Here is a 14,039-nt window from a genome sequence, read left to right on the forward strand (position 1 = left end):
GAATGATTCTAGGGAAAAAACAGTGCTGATTCTGCAAGGAACTGACCCAAAACAGAATGAAGTAGAGAAGGGAAGACTCAGAACAGAGAGACCCAGCAACAGGGAAAGGCATCCAGACACAGATAAAAACCTTATGAGAAAAAACCATTACTAGCATAATAACTTAGATAATTAACATGAGATGTTAACAACAGAATTAGGTATGGCAGTAAAGCAAGGGAGGTGCTGTGAAAACTCAGTGGATATCTGGGAAGTGGTGGAGGGAAATTTAAAAAAAGGCTTCTTGAGAATCAAGGAAGGTGTGGGAGGAAAAGAAGGTGCTGGGGTCTGTGTTGATCCTTGACTTTCCTCCATTGATCAGCAGAGTTTGCTGCTCGGGTAAATCCTCTGTTTCAGCAGAGAGCTGGGAGGAAAAGAGGCTGTCACGTAGCTCAGGCCACCACAGACAAGATTATAAAGATTATTTTTATTCAGTGTCACAAGATCATGACAAATACAGAAATGGAGTTGCCAGGAAGTAAACCACAAACCCAGCTAAACTCTTTTTAGATCTGGGTTTAACAAGGTCCTTTTGAAACCCTGCAAGTGCTTTTAAAACTTTTAGTGCACAAATTCATTTGCTATGGAGGTTTAAGGTCCTTTCCTTAAACTGGTGTCTCAGCCAGCTTGAAGAAAGGACAACACTGTCATCTTATTGCAGCCCTTCCCAGTTCAAAGCAGCTCTAAACATCCATACAGCTCACTGAAATAAGCCAGCTTTGTGTTTTATTCAGCTTTTCTGCTGTGGATCACTCTTACATGAGTCCTCTAATCAGGGCAATAACATTTCATATGGACCTTCCTAGGGAGGGTGTGGAGGTGGCTCTAACAGCTAACTAAACTCTGTTAATCAGCATATTGTTCATGCATCCTTAAAATTATGGTAATGGTGGTTGTGAACTCACATTATGCACCCACAAGGGCCTTTCCCAACCTCCACAGCAGCATCCAGCTCTGCTGCAGAGCAGAGGTTTGGGGAAGCCCAAGTTATACCACGTCTTAGAAATTATCACCAGAAAATTTTCATCCCATTTTTCATCCTAATTCATCCTAATTATTTACAAAGGTCAAACTGGTTTTAATAACTTTCTATTTCCCACAAGAGTGAGAGGGAGCTGACATGAGGCACACAAATTTCACACCTCAAATGGAGCATCTCTGCAAGATCCACAAGGTTCAACTCAAGAGAGAGTTGTAGGGTCAATACAGTTGTCAGAGTTCCTCCTTGAGTCAGTGGAGAGTTACTAAAAGTATCTAGAGAGTGATTCACCTCCTCTTCTGGATATGTACAGCCACCAGATGAATCATTCCTCTCATCTTCTTTCCTTCTCTCTCTCCCATCTGCAGACAACTGTCAAGCCAGCACAACAGGTATTTTATGTACCCCAGCTGGATGAGACAAATCCATCCTGAAAATCCATGCTGAGTTTGAAAATAGAATTTAAATTGATTGTTTAGTGACTTAGAACAGTCCTTCCTGTCAAACATCCTAGATATGGTTCATTTTGGCTCATATTAATTCCTTTCACTGATGCTGAGTTGTGAGACAAATACATGAGGAACTTGAAAAACTCTTGGAAAGATTTAGTTTCCATGCAGTGAGTACTGCCACAATGTTCTTAACATACCAATGCCTAGACTGGGTTCCTTAAAACTTCCCCACGAAGCTGAAAAGTACAGATAACTTCCTTCCTTTTCTAATTTGTAATCATCATTCCTATGGACTGAGCAAAAAAAAATTGAGGAACTGGTGAATGAAGTATATTATTGCATGACTGTTATTTATTTACTCTCTTCTTTTTATTACCAGGAAGTTATAGTGAATCAACTATATTTAATCCTGTAAAGTGCACAAGTCTTAAGACAGCCTCTGCAGCGAGCTCCTTAGCCAAGACACCATCTCTTTGCTCCATTTCAGTAAGAATTTTTATATTATCTGTGAAGTTATGGAAGTATAACCTAGAAGAATTATGAGGTGAGTACAAAATTTACTGAAAAATCCCTGAAAATAAAGTGCCTTTAAAATGGTTCAAAACTGTGTCAAATCAAAGAGCATATTGAGAGGCACTGATTAACTATCAGAAGAGAAGGATGCACTGAAAAGAATGGTGCCCAGGTGAGTCTTTGGTTATTCAGTATTTTCAGCAGTTCCATGGATGATGAATACCAATTGGCAATTTCCCACATGAAAAACTTAAATCTAACTCTGGACTGTACAGTACATGCAAAGAAAGACAGCAAAGCCATGGATAGGATGCTGCCCCTACTTGTGGGCACTGCACACTGAGAAAAACATGGAGCAGCAGAAGACAGTTCGGAGGAAAGCAATGGGAATGACAAAAGGGTCTAGAAAACCTTTTATAAGAGAAAAGACTGAATAACTTGAAGCTGTCTGAGGAATGATGATAGACAAGGGGACAAGATGAGAGCCTTAGGAGTGGTAGTGATGGAGCTGATCTAGGCATGGACTAGATGAGCCCTCAAGTCTCTTTCCAGCACTAGAGTCTAGGGACTATCTTAATAGGGCACATCCCTTTTTTTAGAGGGATCTAAAATCAGGAGATATGAATGTGAGCAAGTTTTAATGCTCAGTTTGGCACATCACACTATTCCCATCCCACCTTTGGCCCCTAAATTGCCAAGTGAACTCTCCATGGTTGAAGATCGTCATCACAAATCTTTCTGCTGCATGTCAGAAGGCACCTTTCCACCTCTTCCTTACCTTCATGGCCTGGGTAGATGCTTCTGTTTTGGAAGGCACAGCTCAGTGCCTCCCTTGAGCTCAGTGAAAGCACAGTTAATCTTGGCTGTACAAATCTGTTGAGTCAGCTCTGAATTTACCACCTCATAGGAAGCTGATGTAGATGTTCCAAGAACTGGGGATAAATTCTCTGCCACAGAAATGAAAAGCAAACAGTGTCATTTCAGTTCTCAGACCTTAATCTAGTTCCTTACCCTGGGAGTGAAAAAAAGACTTCTGAACTGGATGGATTTTGAGGATTCCTTATAGAAATGCAAAAAATAAGAACTTCTAAATACAAATAGTAGTGGCAAATATTCAGAGAAGTTCTTCAGCTCGAGCAACCTGGAAATTTCTAAATCTAACCACCAACCAAGAAAAGTTGGTATTCAAGTGTGAAAATTGGTTTGGTACTCAGGAAGCAAGTACAGAGTGAGAAAAAGAGAAGCTGAGTAGAAAGCTCAGGATGCATTTTGCTTCAGCCAGGCTAAAGAAACTGAAAATAATAGGAGATTTTTCCCTCTTGAGCAGAAATTATTAAAGCTGACCCTTTTATTCAGTGCAGAATAAGAGTTCATGCCTTGTTTCTTTGCTTCTAATGAGGCTCAGGACTCTGTCCAACATCTTTTCGATGATGGAAATCCTCTTCTTACAGAATCAAACGCAATCCTTCCAATTATTGCCAGAGTAACTCAGACTAAGATTTGTTACAAAAGTCAGACTTGATGACTTGGGACTGAATAGTGAAATCATGATTTCCTGTGGTTGCTCTAGGATTTTCCCTGTAGGGCATTTTTCTAATGGACATTCAGTGGTTCTCAAATACTGCAGTGACACCAGTCTTGAAGTGATTGTAGATGAGGCAAAGTAAAATGGGATAATGAAGCATTAATGAGGGAGAACTGATGTTCAGCAGAGCTGGACATTCGAAGACAGAAAATTATGGGCAAGATATTAAATAAATAGCTCACTGGTGGGTACCCTTTCCATTGGGTCAGATCTCCATGGCCCATTACACTTAACCTAACACCACTTTCATTGACTGAGCACTCTTTATACAGTGGAGAAGGATGGGGTTGCGATGGAGATCTTGGGTTTAGAAAATCATACAATTACAGAGTCCCAGAATGGTTTGGGTTGGAAGGGACTTCAAAGATCATCCAGTTTCATTCCAGTTTCTGCTTTGGGCAAGGACACCTTCTAGTAGACCAGGTTGCTCCAACCTGGCCTTGAACACTTCCAGGGATGGGGAGCCAACAGACTCTCTGGAAAACATGTGCTGGGGCCTCACCACCTTCACAGTAAAGAAATTCTTCTTAATATCTAATCCAACTCTACCCTCCTTTGGCTTAAGGCCATTTCCTCTTGTCCTAACTCTCCATGCCCTTGTGAAAAGTCCCTCTCCAGCTTTCTTGCAGACTTCCTTTGGAAACTGGGGTCCTACTCTAAGGTTTCCCTGACCATGAGTTGTTGATAGATGTTTAGGTAAAGCTCTGAGTAACTTGACAGGCCCACAGAGGATTTCAGAGCACTCCACGTCTTTCTCCTGAGACCACATGACTGCTGAGACAAGATCAGAAAAGAATTTTGGATCAACAAGGTGGGTTTCACCATTTCTCAGTCAATATGAGATATTGGTGTCGACACAGACTTTTGAGTTAGTCACCCGTCTGCTGTCGCGGTGAAAGGAGAGAAGAAACAGCTCAGATGACCTATTTTTGATGTTTGCATTGGGGTGAAATGAACTCCACAGTGAAGGGGCTGCTTCTCTGTACTGGCTATGAACATCCAAATGCTGCAAATCTCACATTGGGTTTGAGGATACTCACCAAACCTCCCATCTGGCATTCAACTGCTACAAACTGCTATAATTAGCCCCAAGCATTGCCTTGGTGTCCATAACAGCCTCCCAGTGCTTAGAGACCTTGACAAAAACAACCTCCCTACCTCCAGGTTTAATCTCTTCCATCAGATGAGCTAGAAATTTGTTAAATGTCCTGGATCCAGGCCCTGTCACAAACCCTGCCATCTCCCTGACTCTTGTGCACAGAATGCTGGAGGACAGCAGGTGTGGGGCTGAATTCTGGACAACTTTGCTCTTGAAGGGTAATGCAATTAAAGGTGAAAGCAATGGACTGCAGCTGGAAAATATGTAGTATGGAAAGGTCCAAGATGTCCACACCAGTTCTAACACTTGTTCTGTTCAGGGACTCTGATGGTCAGTGCCTCTCTGGTGCTTGAGAGGAGAAGGAAAGAGAAAGATGACCTAGATGAGATCGAGCTGAGTGTAAAACATGCTAATGAAATGCAGGAGTTATTTCCATAAAGCAGTTCATATTTCATGCCCTGTAGCTGTTCTTCCAAGAAAACAGCAGCTATTTATCAGGCTGTTCAACATAAGTTCATTTACCCTGAGGAAATTCTCCTCTGACCCTAAGGAATTAAACTGTCCACACTTTACAGCCAGACCTTATTTCATCACCTTCATCCATTCAGCTGAGGGAACTGCCTGGTGATTGGCTTTGGAGGTTTTAGAGGAATCATTCATGTGGGGCAAATGGCCTCAAACTTTCCCCCAGAGATCAGGACAAAGCTCATTGTAACTCAAGAGCACTCAGTGCTGGAAAAAAGAGTCCTCACCCCAAAATGCTAAGCTCAGACAGTGAGTGCAATTGTCTTTGAATCTGATTGTATTTACCAACTGCACAAGATGTGCAACTTTGCTGGAGACCACCTTATTCCGCAGAATTCCATCATGTGTGGGATGATCTTGTATTTTGAAATGGTATGGTGACACTGCAGGTAGGAAATCAGATAAAAAACCAACATGTGGGATCTTTTATCTCTTCCGGTCATACACGCACCCTCTTCTCTACTGATACCTCTAATTATCACAGTTCAGGCCTCCTGAAATCCTATCTATTTTGATCGCTGCATGTTGATAACCAAAGACAGGACAACGCCTCTGAAGAAAACATTAAACAATCTTATAAGTTTAGGCTCTTTTCTAAGGTGAATTGTTCCAATGCCTACATTTCTTTATTTTTAATTCCCAGAGATCAACATTTCCTCATGTTTGACTTGCAACAACATCTTAATTTTAATATAGTGAATTATTAAATAAATCTCTGAAAGTGAGAATATTTTGGGTAGAGGGGTTCACTCGGCCTCATGTCACACAGAGGCTGATGTCACTTGTGTTGAAGGAACAAAGAGAGGACAATTTCCAGGGCTGATTTACTTCTCATCAGCCAGACTGTCCCTCGCTCAGATGCCCTCATGACCACCTTCATTATATCTGTCACCTGCATGATACAAAGAGTAGCACTCAAAAAACATCTCATTAGTCATTTTCATGGTGAGCAAATGGAAAACCTGAAATATGTGATATGACTAATAAAAGTCAGACACTGAGCCTCCTCAGTTTGGAGTGTTTTGTCAGGTCATTTAGAAGTGGAAAGTACTCCAGATGCTGTGCCAGATACATGAAGTTCAAAGGCTATAAAAGAACAGATAAAAGATAATATGAAAAAATAAATTATAATAGAATAATAGTATCTACCTGCTTGGCTGTTCAGTATTTAAAGAGTATCCACCAAGATGTTTATATCTGTATCATCTCTCTTTAGTGGGATCAAGAAAATTCAAAATTAAATCTTTGCACAAAGACATTAACTGCACCCATTTTAATACAACTGGGTTTGCATCCTGGTTGCTGTGGCATCCCAAACGTCCATGCACAGCCAAACCTCAGCCTCTCCTGCTCCCCAGAAAGTGATATTGCCTGAGCAGAGCTGCTGGCACTGACTGATTGTCACAAGCATTGCTGTTAGCTCCCCATGGCGGCACAGTCTGGCTCTGCCCTTGGAATGCTCCACCCCAGCAACACCCAGCTCCAGTGCGGAGCTTCGAAATGAGAAATCATAACCAACAAATGTAAATGGAAAACAGAAGGGATACGAGAGGGAGAGCTTCATGAGAAGGACCTGCTGCCAAAGGCAACAAGCATCAGAAGGAGGAGCCCAGAGGAGACAGCTAAGGGAACCTCGTCCTAATTTTGGCTCCTCCACTAACTCCAAATGTGGACTGGGGAAGTCACTTCCTTGCCTTTCCACTTGCCCAACTCGTGAAAACTCTTGATTACAATAAATTATTGATAAAAACCTCCATTTTAACTGCAGAGATGTCTCTGTGTTCTCCTGCTTGATACCATGTGCAGTCTTTGAGCTAAAACAGGACTTTGTCTTAGAATCACAGAATCATTTGGGTTTGGAGAGACCTTAAATATCATCTCATTCTACCCCCCTGCCATTGGCAGAGACATCTTCCACTAGATCAGATTGCTCCAAACCCCATCCAACCTGGCCTGGAACACTTCCAGTGATGGGGCAGCCACAGATTCTCTGGGCAGCCTGTGCCAGAGCTCACTACTCTCACAGTAAAGAATTTCTTCCTAATATGCAATATAACCCTACTCTCTTTCACTTTAAAGACATTCCCCCTTGTCCTGTCACTCCATGCCCTTGTCCAAAGTCCATCTCCAGCTCTCTTGGAGACTGCTGAGATAGTGGAAAGTGTCCTAAGTTCTCCCCAGATCCTTCTCTTTTCCAGGCTGAAGGATAATTAAAAATATCTCCTCCTAATTCTGAATAACTAGAAAACAATAGAGCAGAAGCTTAGTCAAAATGTTTCTACCTTACATTTAAAAAGAAAGAGAGAAAAGCTTCATTTGTTTTTGCTTCAGGAAGCTCTCTGCACCAACGGAGAAGAAAGTCCCTTTCTAAAATAACAAGAAATTCATTAGCACTTCTTGTACTTTTTTAAGGTCACCATTACAGATATTTTTGATAACACATCCTTTTACGCACATGTGGTCTGGTCTGATGGTGGAGATAATGATGTTTACCTGAAGAGTAGGTTTGGGGTGGGTTTTTTTAATATCTTCCTTGTTTTTCAGGAACAGAAGAATGGACAATGCTCATACCTGGCCATTGCTCATTTATGGTTAAGGTACTGGAGTGAGTGTAGAAGGAAACAAGACACATGGTGAACCTTGTCGGGTTGAAAAAGGTGAAAGCTCAGTGTTCAATTTTCATATTTGCCTTTCTTAATACAGTGATCTGATCCATGGTGGGATCAGATCATTAAGGACTTTAGAAGACTCTATCTCTGCTTTTTTTCTTTTTTTTAAGAAACAAGAGTTGACAGGATGGGCAACAGTACCCATCAGTGTAGTTCAGCATCAGGACCTCTTCAATAATCAGGGTATTATTGTCTCGGAAGGAAGGGGCAAGAAATCCTGCCTAGACAAACATAGAATAATCAGCATTTGTTCTTAATCTTGGTTTAACTTCCAGTCATTAGGTTGTTTTATAATATTTTTTCTGTCCTGCGTGAGATCCATATTCTGAATAAACACACAAGTCTATGTTTCTTGCTCCAGCAGCATCTTGTGAATTGTAGAATTACCAGAAGCTTCAAGGCTCACAATTATTTCCTTTTTTATAAAGTGAAAACTTTAAATAAAAATAAGTCCTAGGATATAAAGTGAAATATAGAAAGTGTCCCAGTAAATTAGGAAAGTGTTGCTCTATGGATTGTGTTCTAGAGATGATTCACCACCTGTCTGCAGCCGTACTTGAACACATATTGGCCATCTCAGTTTTAGAAAGCTAAAACTGGATGAGATTAATTAGATTATAATTGCATAAAATAACATCCCTGAGTCCATATATGCAATATACATGGTCCTCTTGTGAGATGGAAAGTGTAACTTCTAAACAGCTGGAAAATGCTGCCTGGGGCTTAAGGAGGTTCTGAACCTAAACCAGAGTCATATCACTCAGACCAGACTGGTCAAGGATGAGGATATTGTGGTATTCCTGTCTCTGTTTGCATAAAGCACCTCTGTGGCAGAGACAAACTTGAAGGGTAAATGTGTAAGTTCTCTAGGACTACCCTAAACCAGCATTCCTTCATTCAACAGATTCTGAACTTTGGTCTTAGCCTCAAAAATTCACCTGGAATATCAATGCCACTGGACATACTTCAGGGCCCAGTATGCTGCACATGACCCACATGGGAAGAAATGCATAAAACAAGACAGACGAGACCATCTCCCTGCACAAAAGTCTGTATGTGTGGGAAATGAGCTGAATTTCTGTTTAAAAGCTGGCAATCCCTAACAGAGCAGGAGAACTCCTTTTGACATTTTCCCAGTGGTCAGAGCACTTGGAGAGTAAACCCAAAGCAAGTCTGGATGCTATATCTTCTCCTTCATCTCTCTGGAGAAGTACAGCAAGTAACAAAGCCATAGAAATAATCACAGACTCATCAAAGAATTCAGATTGGAAACATAAAGCTGGTTATGAGATCCCGCCTGGATTTACTCTGTTAGAGCTTGCAAACCTCCAAGGATGGAGACCGCAAAACCTCTCTGGGCAACCTGTTACTATCCATCAACATCTTACTGCCCATCAATGTGCTTTTAGCACCAAATAATTCTGTTTATGCCAAGAACGTCGTGACAGCTACCATGACAGGACATCAGAGAATTCTCGTTGAACTTCAAGTTCTTGGACTCAGCTGTTTTGGACTGAAAACAGTTGTTCATGAGAACTTGATACAAATCTTGAGCAAGCGGAAGGGTAACCTCACCTCTTGGTGAATCATCAGAGCAGAGGCATTTCCAGAGCGATGTTGCTCCGCTCGGTAACAACCCACAGTTCTTAGAATTTAATCTCATATCCAGGGTTTTATTTCAGTCCAAAAAGTGTACCAGTAAATTTGGATAGAGCTTGCATTCAGATGTTTTTAAAGCTGATTTTCTCCTCTTCCAAACCCTCCCTCACTGTTTGCCTTGGCTTCCAGTATCTTTCTCAAAGTTATTAGTTTTAAAACTGGTGACCAATGCAATGGAGGTTTAACTCCCCCCATCCCCCTCATTTTCATAAAATCACAGAATATTTTAAGCTGGAAGGGACACACAGGGATCCACTCGATATTAGACACGAGTCCAACTCCCAGCAAAGGTTCTTAACCCAGATCTTTGCAGGTCCCTTTTAACTCAGAATCTCCCAGAATTCTGAAAAGACAACCTCCTCAAAACCCTCCAATTTTGGAGGCAGTGGTATTTTCAGCATGTAAGAAACCTGCATTTTTGGCACAGAGACCCACTTCATGGCTAACATAGGGGAGTTCTGAAAAACTTCTTATCCAAATCCTTCCTCTAGCAGAGCAGCACAACCGTTTTTTTTCCCTCAGTGATGGCAGACATTCCATCTGTACTGAGTCTAGTCATGTGTAATATTTTCACTGTTATGTTTTTGACATTTTCTCACTTCTTCAAACAAGCTTGAGACAGTGGTGGTAGGACAAAATGGTCATTTCCTCATTTAAAGCATGGGTTTTTTTCCCATGGCTGGCCAAACAAAAACACTCTCAGTCCAGTGTCAGAAGCAATGGAGTTTTCTTCAGTTGTCACCAAAAATATTGAAGTATGTGTGTTGAAACTTCATCTGTGATGAAATGTTTCTGTTCTGAGACATTTCTTACTCATTTTAGTTATGGAACTCAGCCGAAGTATGAAACTAGGTGAAAATGTGAAGCAAGTAAAAAGTAGGTAAAAAACCCCCACAATTTTCTGGGGGGTTGGGTTATTCCATATATGGCAAAAAGGCACTCTTCACTGCTTTCACAGTCACATTTTCAGCTACTCTCTTAGTAGAAGAAAGAATATTTCAAATGCCTTTCTAATAATTTTCAATTCCTTCAGCTTGCCTCTCCTTGAAGTTTTTTGTTGCTTTTTTTCAAGCCAGCAAACCTAAGCCAATCTCCCTAAGCCAGGATAAGTTTTGCCCTGGCACTTTCCTCTTCATATTTCATTTTGCCACGTGGGCAGTGCTGAAGATCATTGGGAAGACAAGAGTGATAAGCAAGGAGTATTTTCTGGGGAAAGAAAATAAAGAAAATCAAATCCAGAAAGGTTTGAGGGTCCTGCCAGAGCTACCACAAAAGTGATGTGTAGCAGGGTTGGTTCTCTGCTTGGGATCTCCACCATTGGCTGGAAATCACTATTTAATGGAATTTAACTACCTTTTCACCAGGCTGACGCTGCTCTGATCAGCCCTGGTGTTTTGTTTTTGTGCCACGTGGCAGTCCCCACCATTTCCCACCTGTGTGAGTGGAAGCTGCTCCATTCTCCTGATCCTCAGAGGTTTTGAAGGGTGGTTTCCCACAGCCACGATTGCCACCCCAAAAAACTCCAGTTAGGTTGCCATGCACTGCCCTCTAATGCCATTTTGGCATATTTGCAACCCTCAGCCCCAGAGGAGATCTGTAATGTAGTACAAATGATCCACATCCACCAAAAACTCCTATCAATGCTTTAGGGAAATGAGACATAAATGAAATATTTATAGGCTGCTTTTTTTTCCCCAGCACTGCTTTACTTTACACATTCTTAGAAATCACCATCAGGAAGAAAAATTAGAATTCCCTATTTACCTTTTCTGGATAATTTTGAGTGCTTGATGCTTTCATGGTTCCCTTCAGCTGCCACTTTTCACCCAACACATTTGATTTCTTTAAGTTTTTGTGTTGCACTGCTGCTTCTTGGAGAGGATGAGATGCCCAGGAGTGCAGGTGGCCACTGAAAGGTGCATGTGCATGCTGCATTTATGAAGATATTTCCTCCTTTTTTAAAATTTTAATGCTTCCCAGCAGCCTGTTTGCTTTCCCGCTTCCTTCATAGCACTAAGTAGGCATTTCTGGAAAATTATCCACAATGAATGCAGCATCTCTTTCCTTAATGGAAGCAGCTGATTTAGAGCAGCCACTGTGTGTGTTTGGTTAGTGCTATTTTATCTTGTGTGCATTGCTTTGCATTCATTAACACTGGGTCCCATCTGCCATCTCATCACCCAGCCAGCGCCATGCCATCCTTCTGCAACTTCTTGCTTTCAGCTTTTGGCTGATTACTCTGAATAAATTGGGATTTGCAGCAAATTTCATCACCTTGGCTGTTCACCTTTTCCAGGTGGCCTGTTGGTACAAAGAGGGGTCCTAATCAAGGGTGGAGGCTTTTCTTACAGCGGGAAAATTTGTTTATTCATAGCTTTTTGATCCTGCATGTAGTTAATCCCATCTCCATAATCTCCCTCAGCTACTCTCCCAGTCATTCAGGAGACGCAGCTGCAGCAAATTCATCTGAAAATGATGAGAAAATTGTAAAGTTGGGAGAAAAGAGCTGCAAGAAAAGGTACAGACAGAGCCACGTGAGATAAGAAAGACATGGAAATCATTAGTGGGATTCAAGAGGAAAAGCACCAAAATGGAAAGGTTTGAAATCTGAATGGAAAAAAAATAAAAAGAGCTGGAAGATCAGACTTCAACAACTTTAAGAGTCTGTTGAAGGCACAGAGCAGGTGAGTGCTCCCCCACCTTTGCAGATATAGCTGAAAAGGAGATTTCAGCCACAATTACCCAACTTCAAGATGTGTAGTGTTGGGGATGACCTCACCAATTTCTCCTCTATTTCCAGTCTGAGACCTCCAGACTTGGCGGCAGGGCAAGGTTTCTCTATCTGCCAGCAGCCTCCTTGAATTTAATGAGAAGGATTTTGTTGGTTCCTTTGCTCCTAAATGGCTGTGTACAAATACACTGTGGCTATTATTACAGTGATGGATCAGTTTTGATCCGTGCCTAATGTACTTTCCAGACTTAACCAAGAGCTGCTTCTCTCCTTGTGAGTTATCTGATTCATGGCTTTAATAGCTGGTTATTTACAGGTCTGATAATTTAGCCTTTTCCCTCCCTGTTATGACTTATTCTGAGAAGGAGCTGAAATCTCCTGTTGCTATCATGTTCTCCACCTTTGCAGACTCTAATCTCCTTTTAGTTTCTCCCAGTGACTGTCATGCTGTGATATTGCTCTGTGACATTTCAATCCACTGTGGTTTCTCTCAGTACCTTTTGATGCAATTAATTATTTTATTCCTTCTTTTAACACAGGACACCAGTTCTTTTCTCAGTGTGATTCTGACACTGTGAAATTAGTGCCTTGGCGAATTTTTTTTCTTCCACAAGGTTACAGATATGTAAATTATATCAATCCTTCCTTTAAAAAATGCAGGCATTTCTAAGGCAAGAAACCACCAGAAGCTACTTGGAAGATCCTCTATAAATAAAGTGAAGATAATTTCTTCTTATACTTAAGAAGCCTTCCCTGTTATTATGAAAATAGACATATCTGTAAACATGTTTAGAAAGATTGGGTTACTAGAAAGCAGCATAAGTAGGAAGGGAAGTAGTAGCTTTATTTTATTTATTTTTTCAGCTAGCCATGGGGAAATAAACTGCACAGTAGCATAGCCGGAAGCCATGCTGGAGATAAAAACTTTCTGATTAATACAGAGATAGTGCTTGTAATATTTTGAGGTTGACGTGCCAAATCTATCTGCTTCAGGGCTGGAGGTTGTGCTTGGCATTGCAGACACTCTTGCATGTTTATCTGCTTCATCATGTGGTGCAAGTGGCCATAATTCTTAGAAAGCTCAACTGTTTCACATGCTTGGTATGAGCTGGAGATACACTGCCTCGGTGTAAGTAAAAAAAAAAAAAAAAATCCATTTTGCCACTGTCAAAAAGAAGATATTGAAAAATTACTGCAAGATATTGGGGTGGGAAATTGGTATGGTTGGGTAAAATCCAGGCTCAGACAGACATGGAATTCTAAGGTTTGCTTTGGAAAAGACAAATTATTTCTGCAGACCGAAACAGTCTACTTTAGGCCCAAATGACATAATGCAGTAAGTCCTAACAGCCAAATACTTTGCAATAACAATTAGCCAGAAACCCCAGCATTAGTAGCAGCAATGACACAGTAAAATGGCAGCAAACTTACTGGAATAGTAGAAAGATGTTCAAAATACACTTGATGAGAAACTAACTCATCCTAACTTTCTCAGCATGACAGTGTTGCCAAACTCACAAGAGTCTCATATCATTGTCTCCATTTCTTTCTCCAAAATCTCAGGTGCCGTTGGTAAGTAACTGGAAATGCTGAATGCCCGTGGACAAAGGTTACTCATTGAATAAGCTACCACAGAGTTCTTAAGGAGTCAGAAACACAGTATAGAAAATTGTGAGAGAACGCACAGGGAAAATAGCGCTGGGCATAAATAGAGTCCTGTCCTCTGTTCCTGTCACTGGTCACCAGAGATCACTGCCAGCCCTCCTGCCCTTGGGACAATGCTGAAAA

General features: G+C 41.2%; 1 long non-coding RNA gene across 1 annotated transcript; it reads right to left on the reverse strand.

Moving 5' to 3' along the window:
* Positions 1 to 13,074: 13,074 nt before the first annotated feature.
* On the reverse strand, positions 13,075 to 13,746 carry LOC146443078 (uncharacterized). Its single transcript, XR_014856480.1, has 2 exons — positions 13,683 to 13,746; positions 13,075 to 13,415 (listed from the first exon to the last, which is right to left on the reverse strand). It is a non-coding gene; the product is annotated as an uncharacterized LOC146443078 (long non-coding RNA).
* Between the last annotated feature and the right edge of the window lie 293 nt (positions 13,747 to 14,039).

Source organism: Lichenostomus cassidix, chromosome 1Aa, assembly GCF_008360975.1.
Source record: "Lichenostomus cassidix isolate B80296 chromosome 1Aa, HeHo_3.0, whole genome shotgun sequence".
NCBI classification, from domain to species: domain Eukaryota; kingdom Metazoa; phylum Chordata; class Aves; order Passeriformes; family Meliphagidae; genus Lichenostomus; species Lichenostomus cassidix.